The following is a 17496-nucleotide window of genomic DNA, read 5'->3' as shown; positions in this document are numbered from 1 at the left end:
GCTGGTCTGCTCCTCTGCTTCCGAGCAGTCCATAAATTCCACATTTTTGGATGCCTCCCTTTAGTGTATACCTAATGTGTTCTTTGACTCTCTCTGAACATAGTTGTCTCCATCTCACTTATCCTGCTGCATTTGCTGATGAGTCTCATCCATTCTCCCCAAATCTCTTGTCCAAGTGGAATTGTATTGTCATAAACTTTGCTTCAGTGCTGGTAGACTAATTTGTCACACTGTGATGGCTTGCGTGTTGCTGTGATGCTGGAAGCTATGCCACTGGTATTTCAAATACTAGCAGGGTCACCTATTGTGGACAGGTTTCAGCGGAGCTTCCAGATTAAGACTAGGAAGAACGGCCTGAAGATTTACTTCTGAAAATTAGCCAGTGAAAACCCTATAGATCACAACAGAATATTGTCCAACTTGCTTGTTTTGGGCATGTTGTCAAGAGGGATCAATCACTGGAGGAGGATATCATGTTTGGTGAAGTGGAGGACAGATGAGGGAATGGGAGGCCCTTGGTGAGACAGATTTGCACAATAGCTGCAGCAGTGGACTGGAGCATGTTAGCAATCATGAGGATGATGGAGAACCAGGCAGCGTTTCATTCCGTTGTACATAAGGTCGTCATGAGTTGGAGTCAACTTCACGGCAGCTAACAACAACAACACAGCTTATAGATGATGTTCATGATTATGTTCAAGAGGACAGATTTAATGTTTATAATCCGTCTAGTTCTTAAATCTGTATAAGTTTAGGCATTTTCTGTTTTGTAGACCTTTAGTTGATTGGGGTCCTCAATATTACATTGTTTCCAGAGAATGTACTGTAATATTGTTAAGATTGGAGGGGAAAGAACAAAACAAACACTGACACAGAGGCTGATTTGCATTTAAGTTTTGACTCAGCCACTGTCGGCTGAATGATCTTTATTATGTTTCTTATCCTCTCCAAACCAGAAATCTCATTTGTACATTGGGGATAATGATACTTAACCTTTTAACCTTTGTTTTTTTAAAGGCTTCATCGATATTGGGAACTTGTACTTTTAGGAAGTCTTTTGACAAAAAAAGGCTAGGACCTTTGATTACGACCAGTATCTTGCCTGATAGTGTATAGATTTGCTCATTGGAACGCCAAGTGATCTATCTTGCATAATCTTACATCCATAGCAAGTAATTTCCAGTTTTTGTTTCTTCAATGTAGATTAAAAGTTAAGATAATGGCACAGCAATTTTTTTTTTTTTAATTTCAGTGGTTCTCAAAGTGTGGTTCCCAGACCAGCAGTTTGAGCATCACTTCTTAAACATGCGTATTCTTCAGTTTCACCCCAGACCTGCTCACTCAGACTCTGGGGAGGGGCCCACCAGACTCCATGCTGAAGTCTGGGAACCACTGTTCTCTATTTTATGATTTTCCTCAGTCTTTTCTATTTCTCTCACCTTTGCCTATTTCAACAGCAATGTTTGCTAGCGACTTGCCTTTATAAAATCTTTGCAAAGCATTTCACTCAGTTTTTATAGATGCAAGACCTTGTGTTTTTGCTTTCATGGTTTATCATGCTTCCATGGTTCATCTAATATTTAATCAAATTAGCTAATTAGAGTAACGTTGTTGTTGTTAGGTGCCATCAAATCAATTTTGACTCATGGCGACCTCATGTGACAGAGTAGAGCTGCCCCATAGGGTTTTCTAGGCTGTAATCTTTCTGGGAGCAGATCACCAAGTCTTTTGCCCCTGGAGCTGCTGGGTGGGTTCAAACCACTAGCTTTCTCTTCATTAAGTTCGGAACAAATACTGCTGGTTCTTAGTGAACACAGAACTTGAGTTGGGACAGAAGTGTGAGGGATTCTGAATGACATGGAGAGGGTGAAGAGTGTGGGTTCATGTAGCCATCTGAGTAAGTAAAGATTGGTGATGAGTGCTTCTCGTGTATTTTTCTGTACTGGCTTAGATTTCTCTGATCCATTCATCATTATACGCCCTAGACTCAATATGCGTGTTTCTAGGCAGCCAGCCTTCTTGCCTAGAGCCTGGTTTGAACGCTGTATTTTGACACTCTCAGGTCTCTCAGGTCAGTACTGTGGAGAAAGCAGAGAACCCAGCAGTTCCTATGGAAGATGTGTGTCTGTTACTGTTACCACAGCAAACGGGAAACCACAACAGCTAGTACGTGAATTAGAGAACAGATGGAAATGTTCTTTCCTAGCCCCAGACTGGAGCTTTTGCCCCAGGTGGCTTACAGTGCCTACTTTGATTTTGTGGAAACTGGTTATACGTGAGAATAATTCAACTCAACACATCGCCACGGCCATTTCCACCAAAGTGCAGGTGACATATCTGCCCGCCATCGAGAGCCTTGAGGGGTTATGTAAGTCGATCCAGCGTCTGGCCTGTTGAATTGAAAGCATTGCTGTTTGCCAGCATTCTGGATGGAGTTTTGATAGCACTGCTTTTTAATGTATGTCTTAATTGTATATTTTTAACCACATTGCTAATGTCACAAAGGGAATGGGCCTAAATAGCCTGTCTAAATCAAGTCTGCGTCATCTTGTTACTGCAACAGTTGGGTCAAATACTGCTGTGCAACATTAATAGAGAACTACCTAATGCAAAGAAAATAACTATTGCGTAACAGCATCAGGATACTATAACAGGTACCCAGTCAAAGCCGTGCGGGTCCCACTGGACTTGTTCAGATATGAATTTGATATTGCCTAGGAAACATTCTTCAGAGACTCAGCAACCCTATCAGTCCACGGACAGAGTCATAGCTGCTGTAAATCTGATTTATAAAATAGTGAATGTTTCTGAAATGCTTTAAATAGACTGAGTTTTTGTTAGAGATAGGCTCTAACTCCGCACATTTGATCCACACAGCATAAATTGACATTCCCTATTTCATTTCTACCTTGCCGCTTGGAGAAGTGTTTAGAAAAGTAATGAACATTTTAGTTTCATTCAGAAACCCAAAACCAAATCCATTGCCTTTGAGTTGATTCCAATTCATAGTGACCCTTTAGGACAGAGTAGAACTGCCCGATAGGGTTTCCAAGGAGCAACTGGTGGATTCGAACTGCTGACCTTTTGGTTAGCAGCTGAGCTGTCTGTGCCACCAGAGCTCCAGTTTCGTGTAAGACTAGATAAAAAGAAAAAAATTATACTGAGAATAATAAATATTGGATAAGCTAGTGATATATGTGCATTATAGCACTTTATCCTGACAGTACCCCTCTAGGGTGTTATTATCTCGATTTTATGGATGAGAAAAATGGATTAAGATAGTTTGTGACTTGCGCAAGGTCATTTACCTAATAGGTGGTGGAGCTGGGATTTGAACTGTGGTCTGTTTAGCACTAAAGCCCATGTTTTTAAATGCTGCTTTACACCTTAATATCCGGTGCTTTAATATTCCTGGCCTGCTTTCAGAAACTTCCCTCTTCCTGTCAATGCCAGAGATAACATTCAATAACTTGACAGCAGTGACCTTTCTAAACAAATATAGAATGTTACAGAACCAGATGGCCCAAGATTATATTTTATTTTTCTGACTCAAAATAAATTGCCTGCTCCAAGACTGATAAAGTCCAAAAAAGACCCGTCTGTGTCCCAGGACTTCATCAGGCCACATGGCCCAGCTACTGCCCTTTCGCACGAGCCAGCCGTGAGTGCAGAGTCGTATGTCTTCATCCTATAATTTAGATTAGGGCCTAATGAAAGGAGGATGGGGAGCCAGTTTAACGAAATGAGCTCATTCTGGCCTTCAGTAATGGCGCTGCACTTGGTAGCAAGGTTCTATTGCTGTCTGTCTTGTTCCGTGGGTGTAAGCAAGGGGAAGGCTGATTTACAATTTAACAAACTCCTGAATTAGGCATTTTTTTTTTTCTGCTGGGATTTGAGGATGATTTTCCTAACCACTTCATTCTTGAGCCTTCAAAATCTGGGTGGGAATCTTCTTGACAGTCTTAAGACAAATGTCTTCAGAAAATAAATTCTCTATTGGAAACATAAGTTATTATGTCACATGTCAGCATAAAAATAATGCTTCCATGAGTTCAGTTACATTTCATGTGTGTCAGACTTAGAGAGACCAGGTTACACAGGATAGGTCTAGAAATGTTTCAAAGATATGTTGAAGGCAGTTTAACCACCTCGAACTTGTGATTGACAGTAAATTACTGTGACAGAAGCGGCACTGGACTTGGAGTCAGTAGGCCTGTTTGAGACTTGGCTTTGTCATTACTCTCTAAGGATTCTTGAACAAGGTATTTTGGGTCTCAGCATCTCGGTTTTCTCATTTCCACCTGGTTTCATTATAGGATTTTTATGAGGGCCAAATGAGGGGACATGCGACAGAATTACAGTGATACCTAATGGATGCTGTTACGACGGTGGCGTTGAGTATATAATAATGTCCTGAGTTGAGAGTAGGACAGACCTGCCTTTGGGACTCTGCGCAATCTTTTTCAAGCCTCAATTCTCTTATCTATATGAGATAACAGTTCACCTCATAGAGTTGTGAGAATTATATTAGTGTAGATACTGTTGTTCAGCTTTTGTAAGATAGTGATGGGGTAGGAGTTATAACATTATCTTGAACAGATTCCAGAAAGTTAGGAAAGAGCCAGAGGCTTCTTGTCTGCTCTCAGATATCGTAGCCAGTAACTTATTAGTGTGTTATTAGTGTCTTAGTGGTGGAAGACCCTGGAAGGTCATCTCCATTGTCCACCTCATTTTAAGACCAAGATTGCTTCCTAATCATATGTTTGTCATTTCTGCCATGTTTATATACATGGAAGATAACACTGTCCCAGGCGTCGTCAGTTGTGAAGGATGGCAACCATCTCTCAATCTTGATGGGCACAGACTTCTAAAAATGTAAAGCCATGTCAGAGAGAAGCTCTGTTTGGGGATGGTATCCTGTTGTGAAAAGAACCTGGGCTCTATTGTCCAGCGTTGGGATGCAATCTGGATCCTGTCAGGGACTAGTTAGGGGACAGTGGGAGTTCGGTGGTTAGCACAGTGTGGCCACCTAACCGTGCTATTTCTTCACCTACCACATAGACTCTGAGCAACACTCCATTTTCCTGTGCGAGTCTCTGGATCTGAGATGAGTTTGGTTTTCACATGATTTATCTTCATCATTCTTGAGCTTTTCTCCCTTGTCCCCAACAAATTTGGGACTGAGGAATACAATAGTGATTCCTCAAGATTGTGGGGAGTGGTGGTGGCAAGTCAGAATCTGGGGGATGTGGGTCAGGTGTAGTAAGCAAAGGCTTCCCTGTAAGGTTGGTTTAAGGACCTAAACACAGAGCTGTAATTTTTTTAAACGATAATTCTGTTAGACCTCATGTCACATTTTTTTCTTACATTATTGATTTTGTAAGATTGCTTTGCCTATATTGATTTGCTTATATTAGGGTTTACATGTGTTTAAAAAATTCATTAGAAAGCTAAATGGACAGTGTTTTAATTGTGAGATTTTTAAAATAGGGTTAACTGTATTCCTGTGAGAAGGAACTATTTTACAGAGCATAGCAGAAAAATAATGTTTTATCACTGAAAACTCAGTAAGAACAAATGCAAAGAATATTTATGTTCGTAATAAAAAATGATGACCTTTGTGAACTTGATATTCAGAGATCCCTTAGTTTGTATATTGATCATAATAAGCTTGTTTTTCTTTAATTTGATTATTTTCACCCTTATTTGATATCCTGGAAATTTAAAACTTGATCCTTACATTTGAAAAAAGGACATTCAAAACCAGTTAGTTGTTCAGTTTTAGATTCTAATGGGACTAGATTGAAAAATCAAAGATTCTAGATAAAGAAAATAATATGCAAACATAGAAGGCTGTGATGCAGTGTGAATTTTCTATCATTTTGCAATGTTTTGACTTTGGAAAGTATTTTCTTTTCTCCTTCTCTTTTTGTTAATTAAATAAATGAACAGAATTTCTCCCTTGATCATCTCTGACGTATTTTCATCGTAACCAGTAATCTGTGGGCTTTCAGCTGAATGTTTTATATGAATTTGTGGGAAGAGGCTTTACATCTGTCTAAATGTTGGCTACACTGATTAGGGGATGGCTGTTACAAAAAAATTGGCAGTTAGTTTTTGGAAATATTAAAATGAATTGGTTATGAGAAGGGATTCAAATGTGTAGTTTTATATCTTCCAACTTGTTTTTACATTGTCCTTCGGAATAAACAATTGGACAAAAATATGAGAAATGTTTTCAGTTGTCCAAGGCTAATGTTGACTTAAATAGGTCTTGGTCTTCCTGGTTGACAGCTGCAGATAATTAGCTTTTTCTTCCTAACAAAGAAAGCAAATGGAGCTGCAAGACATTCATTGCCTTTTCTGTCATCATCATCATAATGTATGTATTTAACTTCTGCAGTTCCTTAAATTGATTTAGTGCTAAGCTGCCTACTTTACATATAATAGGAGTGACAAGTGAAAGCTGTAGCACATATTTGCAGGGCAAAGGGAGCAGTGATTGACAGCCAAGTTCCTCTCTACAAGAAATAGCAGTGTTGTGGAGCTTAAGAAGGGCCAGATATGTAATTCTTAAAACTGTAGAGCAGATTCAGGAAATGAATTTTGAAAAGTGATTGCCACTTGGTGTATTGGAGTGTCTGTTCTCTTGGCTCTAGGTGAGGGGCACAGACAGACAGACTCCTCACCTGACTGCTGAATATGAGGAAATTCCTTTTAAGCACATTAGTTATTTGTAATTCAAGATTACAGCCTTGGAAACCCTATGGGGCAGTTTTGCTCTCCCATGTAGGATCACTGTGATTCAGAATTGACTTGATGGCATACAACAATTCAAGATGAATGCTTCCAAATTATACATCAATTATGACTTTGGACTCAGTGACTGAGAATTTCCTTCAACTGTAACTGATTCACTTTTATTTGAAAGAAGCCAAGTAAATACATTTATTCAAATGAGGATTTTAAGACGGGAAATCGAACTACCCTTCAGTGACCATATCCGTTTTCACATGTCAGTGGAACCTGAGGTATGGTTTCTGGAAAGGTGCTCCCATAGAGCTGGGTGGTTTCTTTGGTCATACATGGCTAAGTGTGATCATCTTTCAGAAGTACTCAACCCATTCTGCTGGCCGTTTGGTGACACATGTCCAGAAGCAGTGGTTGAAAAGACACTTGCTAGTTGCTGTTGCATAATGCCCTGTGATGAGCCCAGAAGGCTGGGCTTCTTCTGTACGTTTGAGATGCTTCGTATTTCCATGGCAGCTCTGTGTGTGTGTGTGTTGCGGGGAGGGGAGCCCTGTGTGTCGTGTACACTGGCAGCCTCTGCTGGCCATAGCAAAGAGCAGCACTGAACCTCTATTTGTTCCCCTCCAGATCGCATGTGATTTTATTGGGCTCAGCTCTCACTTCTTTGGTCCTAACCCTTCTTGTTATCCCCTTTTTAAGATGGATTCATCTATTGGCTGTCTGGACTTACAGTTATTAATAAACTACTAGGTCAGTGTTCTCATCAATAAGCTAATATCATAAATGAAAGAAATTCTTCAGACCTTGGGAGAAGTTATGAATAGAACTCTGCCTGGAGAAATATTTTCCATCTAGGAGGTAAGCAAGCCTCATCTTCTTGTGGATTTTAAAATACTTTCTCAGTTGTCTTCAGCAAGTCTTCCATGTGATCAAGAGATTAGGTTTACTTATGACTGACAAACAGCTCTGATCCCCTGAAAGAGCGCTTAACTCAATGATAGATGGAATTCAAAAGTATTTATTAATTCTTTAGATTTAGGTGTGGCAACTGTCTTCGAGTGTTCCAGAAAGTAGGCATAAGATCTTACTGGGCTGTATTACGACTATCGATACACCCTGGTTGGAGGAAAGGGGCGTGTATCATTATTTGCTGTAGCTTTTAAATTTATTTTTTATTTTTGTGTTTGTTGTTAAGAGTTTAGGTTGGTGTATTTTTTTCATATGAATATCCGGTTCTTATTAAAAATATTTTCCTTTTTCAATTGGATTTCCTTTCACCTTTTTTGAAAATCAATTGACATATCTGTGTGGGTCCGTTTCTGGACTCCCTGTTCTGTTCCACTGATGCCTATGCTGTATGCCAATACCACACTCTCTTGGTTGTTTTTTGTTTTTCTTCTAAGTTTTATTTGTTGTTGTTGTTGAGAGTATACACAGCAAAACATACACCAATTCAGCAGTTGCTACATGTACAATTTAGTGACATTGATTACATTCTTTGAGTTGTGCAACCATTCTCACACTCCTTTTCTGAATTGTTTCTCCTCCGTTAACATAAACTTACTGTCCCCTGAAGTTCCTATCTATTCTTTTGAGTTGCTGTTGTCAATTTGATCCCATATAGATAGTTCTTAAAAGAGCACAATACTCAAGTTAGACCTTTGTTACTAGTTAAACTAAACTATTGTTTGGTTTTAAGAAGACTTAGGGGATATTTTTGGTTTAAGGTTTAAAGATTGTCTCAGGGCAATAGTTTCAGGGGTTCATTCAGCCCCCTTGGTTCCAGAAAGTCTGGAGTCCTTGAGACTTTGAAATTCTGTTCTGTATTTCCCCCCTTTTGATCAGGATTCCTCTATGGAATCTTTGATCAAAATGTTCAATAATGGTAGCCAGGCACCATCAGTTCTTCTGGTCTCATGGCAAAGGAGGCCGTTGTTCATGGAGGCAATTAGTCACACATTCTATATCCTCTTCCTATTGCTGACTCTCCTTCTTCTGTTGCTCCAGGTGAATAGAGCCCAACTGTTGTGCCTTGGATGGCTGCTTGCAAGCTTTTAAGACCCCAGGCACTATGCAGTGAACTAGGAGATAGAACAGAAGCACTCCTAGGCCATTGAACTGGGATGTCCCATGAAACCATGACTCCAAACCAAGGAACCAAATCTCATGAAGTGTTTGGTTGTATATAAGCAGCCTTGGCAGCAATTTTTTGTTGTTGTTGTTACTGTAAATATATCTATCACAGCACTTTTGCCAATTCAGCTTTTTACAGGTGTACAGCTGATGGACAGCAATTGCAGTATTCTGCTGTGCAACCCTACCCTTAATCAATGCAATCTTTCCATCAACATTAATCTCCTTTTCCCCCCTCCCTCCCCTGGTATTTGCTGTAGCCTTTTAAGCATAGATAAACAATTGCAGAGAAACCTGTGAGAGCTGATAACTCCACAGGACTGCCTTGTTTTTCCAGGTCTTGCTAATTTTCCACCTTTGACAGGGTGCAGTCTTACATTTGTTTTAGTGGAAAAGATTTGAGTTTTCCTTCTCTGACAGGTTTCCACCTTACACAGGTTCCTGCTTTTGCAAGTTTTACTGTACAAATACTGTAAATTAAATATCCAGTGGCAGTAAACCCTACATTATTCTGGTTTCAGGGGTAAAGACTTGTATAATGTTTGACTTAATATCTTTGCATTGAGGGAGTAATCTGACTGACCACAGTAGATGATTTCCCCTACAAAATAGGTCCATTTCTGACGCTTCCGTTTTATTAGTGGCTCTACTAATCTTCTAGTTATCTTGAAGTCTCTTGGCATTCTCAAATAACACACCTGGTTGAATCTTTTTATCCAATAGTTTCAATTCCTTCTGCCACCACATATTCCCGGATTAATGTAGTAGATTACTGATAGTTCTCCGTGCTTCCACATTCTTTTCTTTTTAATCCAACCCATACTACTTGACCATATGTATTTGACACACATTACACATTAAAAAAAAATGATTTATTATTGAGAATATGAAAAGGACCAAATGGTATAGAGATAGGAGCAAAAAAGCAACACTGGGCTAGGAGTAGGAAGGTCTTTTTTTTTTTTTCCTTTCTTTTTTTTAACCCTGGTTCTAGCTGTATGACCTTAAGCATACAGTATACCTCCTTGAGCTTCTGTTTTCCTGTTCTGTAAAATCGCGGTGAAGATTAGCCATGATAATATATGTGAAATGAGCTCTGTAGAACCCTATTACTTTTACCACTACAGGATAAAATAACCAAATTCAAGACTTGACTTCCTTTCCAAACAGCTCCATTTCTGTACTGTGCCTGGGATGTAATAGGTACTCAATAAATGTTCACTGAATAAATGAATCCTATCTTACCTGCAGTTTCTCTCTAATCTTCTGATTCTGGTAAGCTGTTTTCACTCTCCCCACTGGGAATTTGTTCACACTGTCACATCTCCGTTGTACTCAGCTCTTTGCCCCGGTGAGAATGCTCGCATCCATCTTTTCAAACCCTGTGTCCAAGGTGGTCAAGTCCCCCATGTCCCCTTCTAGTCCTCTTTGCTTCCTTCCCCACCGCAGCACTGCCCACATCTTTGCCACTCAGCACTCCATTCGGACAGATGTAGCATCTTGTATTCTCAGTAAAGGCATCCCGTGTGTGTGCCCTCTCTTCTCGGGTGTACTGTAAGCTCCTTGGAACCTGTTGCCATCGAGCTGATTCCGACTCATGGCAACCCTGTAGGACAGAGTAGAACTGCCCCATAGAGTTGCCAAGGAGCACCTGGTGGATTCGAACTGCTGATGTTTTGGTTAGCAGCTGTAGCTCTTGACCACTACACCACCAGGGTTTTGAGGACAGGGATAATAGCTTTGATTTTGTACTTACTCTTTATCCCTTTCAGGACCGGCAGTATATATAGCTACCACTTACTTTCTGTACCTCTCGGGTTCATTGGAAAGCTGCTGTCCCACTGACAATAGGTGCTGTTGGCAGGCAGGGCCCTATATAACGATTTGAAATGGAAAAAACAGGTGTGTATTGTAAATTACTGTTTTTACAGGGTATTGTAGGAGGTGGCGTTGAATCATGAAAATTTTGATAGGAAAAACATGAATTTTGAAAGGTTTTATTTGGTACATGTATGTACCTCTGGACTCTAGGGGTAGAATTTGTGTTCACAAGGGGTACACATAGGTATCTCTGGATTCTGAGGGTACGATTTGTTGAATGAGGCATAAAACAAAAACCATATTACCTATCAAATACTCAGACACACTCAGTGATTCATCATGCCCTCTATTACTGAAAACACGTAGTATCAACAAATAATTAAAAGGAAAAAAATAATTGGGTCACAAAAGAGTTAAGGACATTGCAATTTGACTTGTAATATATTCAGGTTGACATACTGACGAGAAATGGTTTATGTTGTATTTGCCAGAAGACAAAGTTTAGAAAGGATTAGCAGAATATTAGAAATGAGATACTGAGATGCTGACAGACCCCCTTATGCTCTGATTTATAAGAGTAAAGATTTCAAATTATAAGGGGGAACAATGTGACCCACATGTTATCATCAGTTAGGGATTTTCCTATTTTAATAAAGCATCCCTTCTAACTATAGATACTATAATTAGTAAGCAGGTTCTTATAATATAGTTCCTTTGCCAATATAAATGAAGCGAAAAAAGGCATAGGAATTGTAGGGATAAAAGAGAGAGTTTTTCCACTGATACCCGTTTGGAAGGTTTTTGTTTTGTTTTGTTTTAACATTGCATGTTTATCCATATAAAACAATTTGAACTATGTTTTGGTTGGGTAAGTTATCAGACATTCCCACCCATGGATAAGTCTTCAACATATGTCTGACTGCTTTGTTTTTAAATGGCTTTATTTAGGTATAATTTACATGCAATATAATTCACCAGTTTTAAGCATAGTTTGATGCATTGTGACAAATGTATAGTCATGTACCACCGTCACAATAAAAATATAGAACATTTTCATCAGTTTATCTTGTATGAAGATAGATCTGCTTTATATCTGTATAGTGTTGCCTTTTTCTAGAATTTCAAATAAATGTCATCATACACTATGTAGCTTTTTGTACTTGGCTTCTTTCAGATTGTACTTTTTGAATATATCCGTAGTTTGTTCCTTTTTATTGCTGGGATAAACCCCATTTTGTGATGATCTCTTATCCTTTTTATATGTTGCTAGGTTTAATTTGTTAGGATTTTGTTATGGATATTTTTATGTCTGTATTCCTGAGAACAGTTGGTCTGTAGTTTAATTTCCTTATAATGTCTTTGTCATTTTTTTTTTTTTAATCAGTAATACTGGCCTCATAAAATGAGTTGGGGAATATTCCCCCTTTTTTATTTTCTAGAAGAGTAGCACCAGTTGATTTATGAATTGGGGGGTACCAAGGTCGTTTGTGCTACCGTAACAACTTATTTTTTGTGACTCAAATAAGAACTGTTTTTACATGTATTAGGTAAAGGGCATGTTCTTCCTTTCAGATATTTCCCAAACGGTAATTTGTACCTAAAAACAAAACAAAACAGTTTATGCAGGTATGTTCATTGAGGTGTTTGTAAAACTTGATGCTCAAATTTAAAATTTAGTAACTTTGGATTTAAATTTGATACCAACAATAAATATATGAAGGCATATTTCATAGAGCTGTTAATACTTAACATTATTTTTGTGCATTTCCAAATTTTTAAGTCTCTTGTACATTGTTATTAAGTCACACTTTGTTCATGCTTCAGCTTCTTACAGACTTATCTGTGGTAATTGTTTATGTAGCAGTGTGGCTAATTTCTTTTTACTCTTTGATTTAGAAGAATACCTTTCTAATACTACCTTTTCCTAGCAAGAAACCATCCGTTGAACGTGTACTAGTTCTTAAATTGTATCCTTTTAGATGAGAAGACTGGTAGATGTGTTCCAACTGCTTAGTTACCCATTTGACTTGATCTCATTAGATTGCTTTTCATATGTTTGTGTTACAGCCGTTCTATTTTCATTCAGACCAGCTTCTTTGAATGAACAATAGGATCAGGATGACGAATGCTATTTATTAACTCAATATCTGATTAAATTGTTTTTGGAGGGTTGGAAAGTTGGATTAGATGAAAATGATTAAGTATATTGTGTGATAAAGAAACACAAAACTTAATTTGTATTTTCATACGAAAGAAAATAGGCTTTTGTTCTCTTATGTACTTTCAAGAATATTAAAATGTTAACTTTGCCAAGATCTTGATAAACATTTCCTACGTATGTTTTGTCTTTCCAGCTTAGACTACAAACCCCCTGAGGAGAGAGAGTCTATGCCCTATAAATCATCTAGCATGTTCTTGCTTTGATAAATATTATATAACATTTATTAGAATAATGAGATTTCAGAACACCTGAGAAGTTTAAATGATATGGAATAGGATTTCATGAGGTGCTTAAATAGATCTTTTTTTGTTTTTTTCATTTTTCTTGTTGTAACAATCATGAACTTACAATTTCTCTCCTGTGAAAATTTTCTAAAAGGCTTACTTTGCAGTAAATAACACCTACATAATGACATAGATGTAAGAATCAGTAGCTATAACTAACTCACTAAGCTTATTGTTGATGCTTTGCATTTTTATATTTTATGAAGTATCTCACCCCAGGAGTTGCATTTACAATCATTTACTCTATGGAGTGACCTTTGAAAAAAAAAGGTAAGAATTACTATGTTAAAGGCCGCAGTGGGACTACTACTGTAATGTATATTTTAAACAAATATTGATGATGAGAAAGAAAAGAAATGTTGGCTCTTGGGGTTTTTATAACTTTACTAAGAAACGTCTGATTTTGTAGATTGTGGTAACCTGTCATTTTACCAGAAAAAATGTTCGGTGGCAACATTAAATACATCAAAGCAAAAATACGATAGGAGCAATGAAAGGGATTTTAGTTTTCTGTTGCACATATAGTACAGATATGTTGCTTGTTAGGAAATTGATTGATTACATAATCATCTAAGCACCCTCTTTTCTCACTGTAGAAACAGTAGTATGTATACTTGGAGAGAAGAAAATAATGAGCAGTATTTGCAGGAAAGTTTGGATTTTTTTTTTTTTTTTTTTTTTGTGGTGGGCACACATAGCTTATAGCTAACTGCTATCATGCCCTAATGTAATTAGTGACGTAACATAGTGTTCGGGGTTTTCTTAGCCCCCAGTTTTCCTGCTAAGCCTGAGGGGAAGAAGGGTAAGGTAGAAGCTCAGAGATTCTGTGAAATCCCACCTCAGTTAAAGTGTACAAAGAATGAGGTGACTTAAGTGACGTGTATAAGGTTTTATAATGACTTCAGTTTATTAGTTTAAAGTGTAATGTTAAAGTTTAAAGTGAGCAAAGTAAAATTGAATATCGAAAATTAATTTTTTTTCTTTTTGAAAATGTTTATCTTATTTATATGATAAATGTATGTGGTAGAGGAAAACTGGGCAAATATCAGGTTGATCATTGTTTCATTGAACAAGAACTTTTTTCTGACAATTATGTTAAATCTAATATGTGACAGTAATGTTAGATTATTTTTAGTTTCATGCATGTCCATGTTGAAATACAAGAGTATTTGTGTTTTACTTGAACTCGCTTAGTCCTCAGCGTAAATTGGTACCGATAATTTGTGTTTCATTATAAGAAAATTTGGTGTTTTGGTATTGTTGTTGTTGGGTGCTGTCGAGTTGGTTCTGACTCATAGCAACCCTGTGTACAACACCATGAAACACTGCCTGGTCCTGCGCCATCCTCACAATCGTTGCTATGCTTGAGCCCATTGTTGCAGCCACTGTGTCAGTCCATCTTGTTGAGGGTCTTCCTCTTTTTCGCTGACCCTCTACTTTACCAAGCATGATGTCCTTCTCCAGGGACTGGTCCCTCCTGATAACACGTCCAATATAATGTAATTGATAGTGTAATATCATTTACTTGATAGAGCCCAGAGTAGATTTAGCATCCTAAGTGCCTGACATGTAACTTTCGGGTTTCCTCAGTCCCTGCCTTCCATTGCCCATTTGTTACAGTCTCTGCGACAAAGCTGGTGAGTTTGCACATTCTTGTCCGCTGTGGGTTGTGAGCCAGGGTAATGGAAGAAGGCCAGAGGAAGATAGACCGGGGACCTTTCGTATAGAACCAGCCTTTGAAACTGAGAGTTGTTATACTAAATTTTTTTCTCTGCTATGTCACTGTATAAAAACCCGTTACCCGCTGCCATCGAGTCATGGTGCAGTGGTTAAGCATTCAGCTGTTAACCAAAAGGTCGGCAGTTCGAATCCTTGGAAACCCTATGGGGCAGTTCTACTCTGCCCTATAGGGTTGCTTATGAGTCCGAATCGACGGCAACAGGTTTGGTTTGGTTTGGTTTGGTCACATTCCTTAAAAGAAGTGCTGGTAGCACAGTGGTTAACTGCTCGGCTGCTCATCTCAAGATCAGCAGTTCGAACCCACCAGCCACACCGCAGGAGAGGGATGTTGGCAGTCAGCTTCTGTAAAGATTACAGCCTTGGAAACCCTATGGGGCAGTTCTGCTGTGTCCTTCCTATAAGGTCGCTATGAGTCGGAATTGACCACGGCAACTGGTTTTGTGTCACTGTAGAGTTATCTGAAAATCTTTTTCTTTTTTTTTCTGATTATGAAAGCAACATATATACAAGAAGAGAGAAACTATTACCCATAACGTCAACACCCATAGATAACAGATATTACCTTCTTTAGGTCATAATATTGAAAAAATGAAATTGTATTGCAGTCATTATTGGAAGATGCCCTCTTTCAAACTTCTTCTATTGAGTTATAATTTATTCTGAGTAGAATGGATAATTAGATAGTAGAATGAGATGGTGAATACCTAGGGGCTGACCTGATATTTCATGAGACGCTTGGGGGGGAAAGAATCACCGTCTAACAATTGAAGCACAGGCTAAAAAAGGGGGAGAAAAAGCCAAAACATTTTGACCTTCATGAGTGTGTGTCTGTGAAAACGCAAGGTTGTATAAACCTAATGTGTCATTAAACATTGTATAGGTCATTTACATAGTACAATAAACCACCTAGTATTTTTGAAATTTATTTTGATTTCAGTTAGATTTCTGCATCCAAATGAAAAACAATGTCTTCATGATAGAGGGGTGCCCAGTAAGTGCGCCATTTTTGTTTTTCTGCCCTTTCTTCTCAGAATTTAATCAGTAGCATCTTGTCCAGGTGTTTCTTCTACTTTTCACAGTTGCAGCTGGGGTAAAAATGATTCCTGTTTATCTGAGTGAGAACCCTTTGGTGAAATTCCTTTGATTCTGAGATAACTAGATGAAATGTGTTGCATAAATCATGTCACAGCAAACATTTGTCACCTGGCACTGGGGCTTGATGAAATTTAAACATGTTGGCTCCTTGCCTGTAGTGTTCAGTTGCAGTTCTGTAGAAAATCTGGTTGTACAGATGAAGCAGTTCTTGGTGATGCAAGATTCATCTCTGAAGCGATAGAGCTTCTTCCAGAGATCCCTAGTCTCTGCTCCCAAGACAGACTTAGCAAGGCTTTGCTTTAATTTCTCATTGCTCTTCCTCTGGCTCGCTTAGAAGAAGATGGAACACTCTCAGCTTGGTGGGACCCTTAGCATTTATGTAGACTAGCATCTCCCGCTGCATAGAAGTGTTTTCAATGGTATTCCCGCAGGTAGTCTCAAATGTGGACTTGAAGATGCTGCTTTTATTTGCAACTATTTGCTCCCTGTCAGACCTTGGCTTTACTTTCATCTATTACCAAAGGCTCTGTAGCCATTCTTTCTTTTTTTTTTTTAATAGTACTTCAGGTGAAGGTTTACAGAACAAATAGCTTCTCATTTAACAGCAGTACATACACATATTGTTTTATGACATTGGTTAACAACCCCACAACATGTCAACCCTCTCCCTTCTCGACCTTTTTTTTTTTTTTGGTGAAAATATACACAGCCAAAGATATACTGTTTCAAAAATTTCTACATGCACAGTTCAGTGACATCGACTACGCTCTTCCAGTTGTGCTGCTATTCTCACTTTAGATGAAGGTTTACGGAACAAATGCCCTAATGTAATTAGTGACGTAACATAGTGTTCGGGGTTTTCTTAGCCCCCAGTTTTCCTGCTAAGCCTGAGGGGAAGAAGGGTAAGGTAGAAGCTCAGAGATTCTGTGAAATCCCACCTCAGTTAAAGTGTACAAAGAATGAGGTGACTTAAGTGACGTGTATAAGGTTTTATAATGACTTCAGTTTATTAGTTTAAAGTGTAATGTTAAAGTTTAAAGTGAGCAAAGTAAAATTGAATATCGAAAATTAATTTTTTTTCTTTTTGAAAATGTTTATCTTATTTATATGATAAATGTATGTGGTAGAGGAAAACTGGGCAAATATCAGGTTGATCATTGTTTCATTGAACAAGAACTTTTTTCTGACAATTATGTTAAATCTAATATGTGACAGTAATGTTAGATTATTTTTAGTTTCATGCATGTCCATGTTGAAATACAAGAGTATTTGTGTTTTACTTGAACTCGCTTAGTCCTCAGCGTAAATTGGTACCGATAATTTGTGTTTCATTATAAGAAAATTTGGTGTTTTGGTATTGTTGTTGTTGGGTGCTGTCGAGTTGGTTCTGACTCATAGCAACCCTGTGTACAACACCATGAAACACTGCCTGGTCCTGCGCCATCCTCACAA

This window comes from Trichechus manatus, unplaced genomic scaffold, assembly GCF_000243295.1.
Source record: "Trichechus manatus latirostris isolate Lorelei unplaced genomic scaffold, TriManLat1.0 scaffold00025, whole genome shotgun sequence".
NCBI classification, from domain to species: domain Eukaryota; kingdom Metazoa; phylum Chordata; class Mammalia; order Sirenia; family Trichechidae; genus Trichechus; species Trichechus manatus.
Note: the sequence above shows the minus strand (reverse complement) of the source record.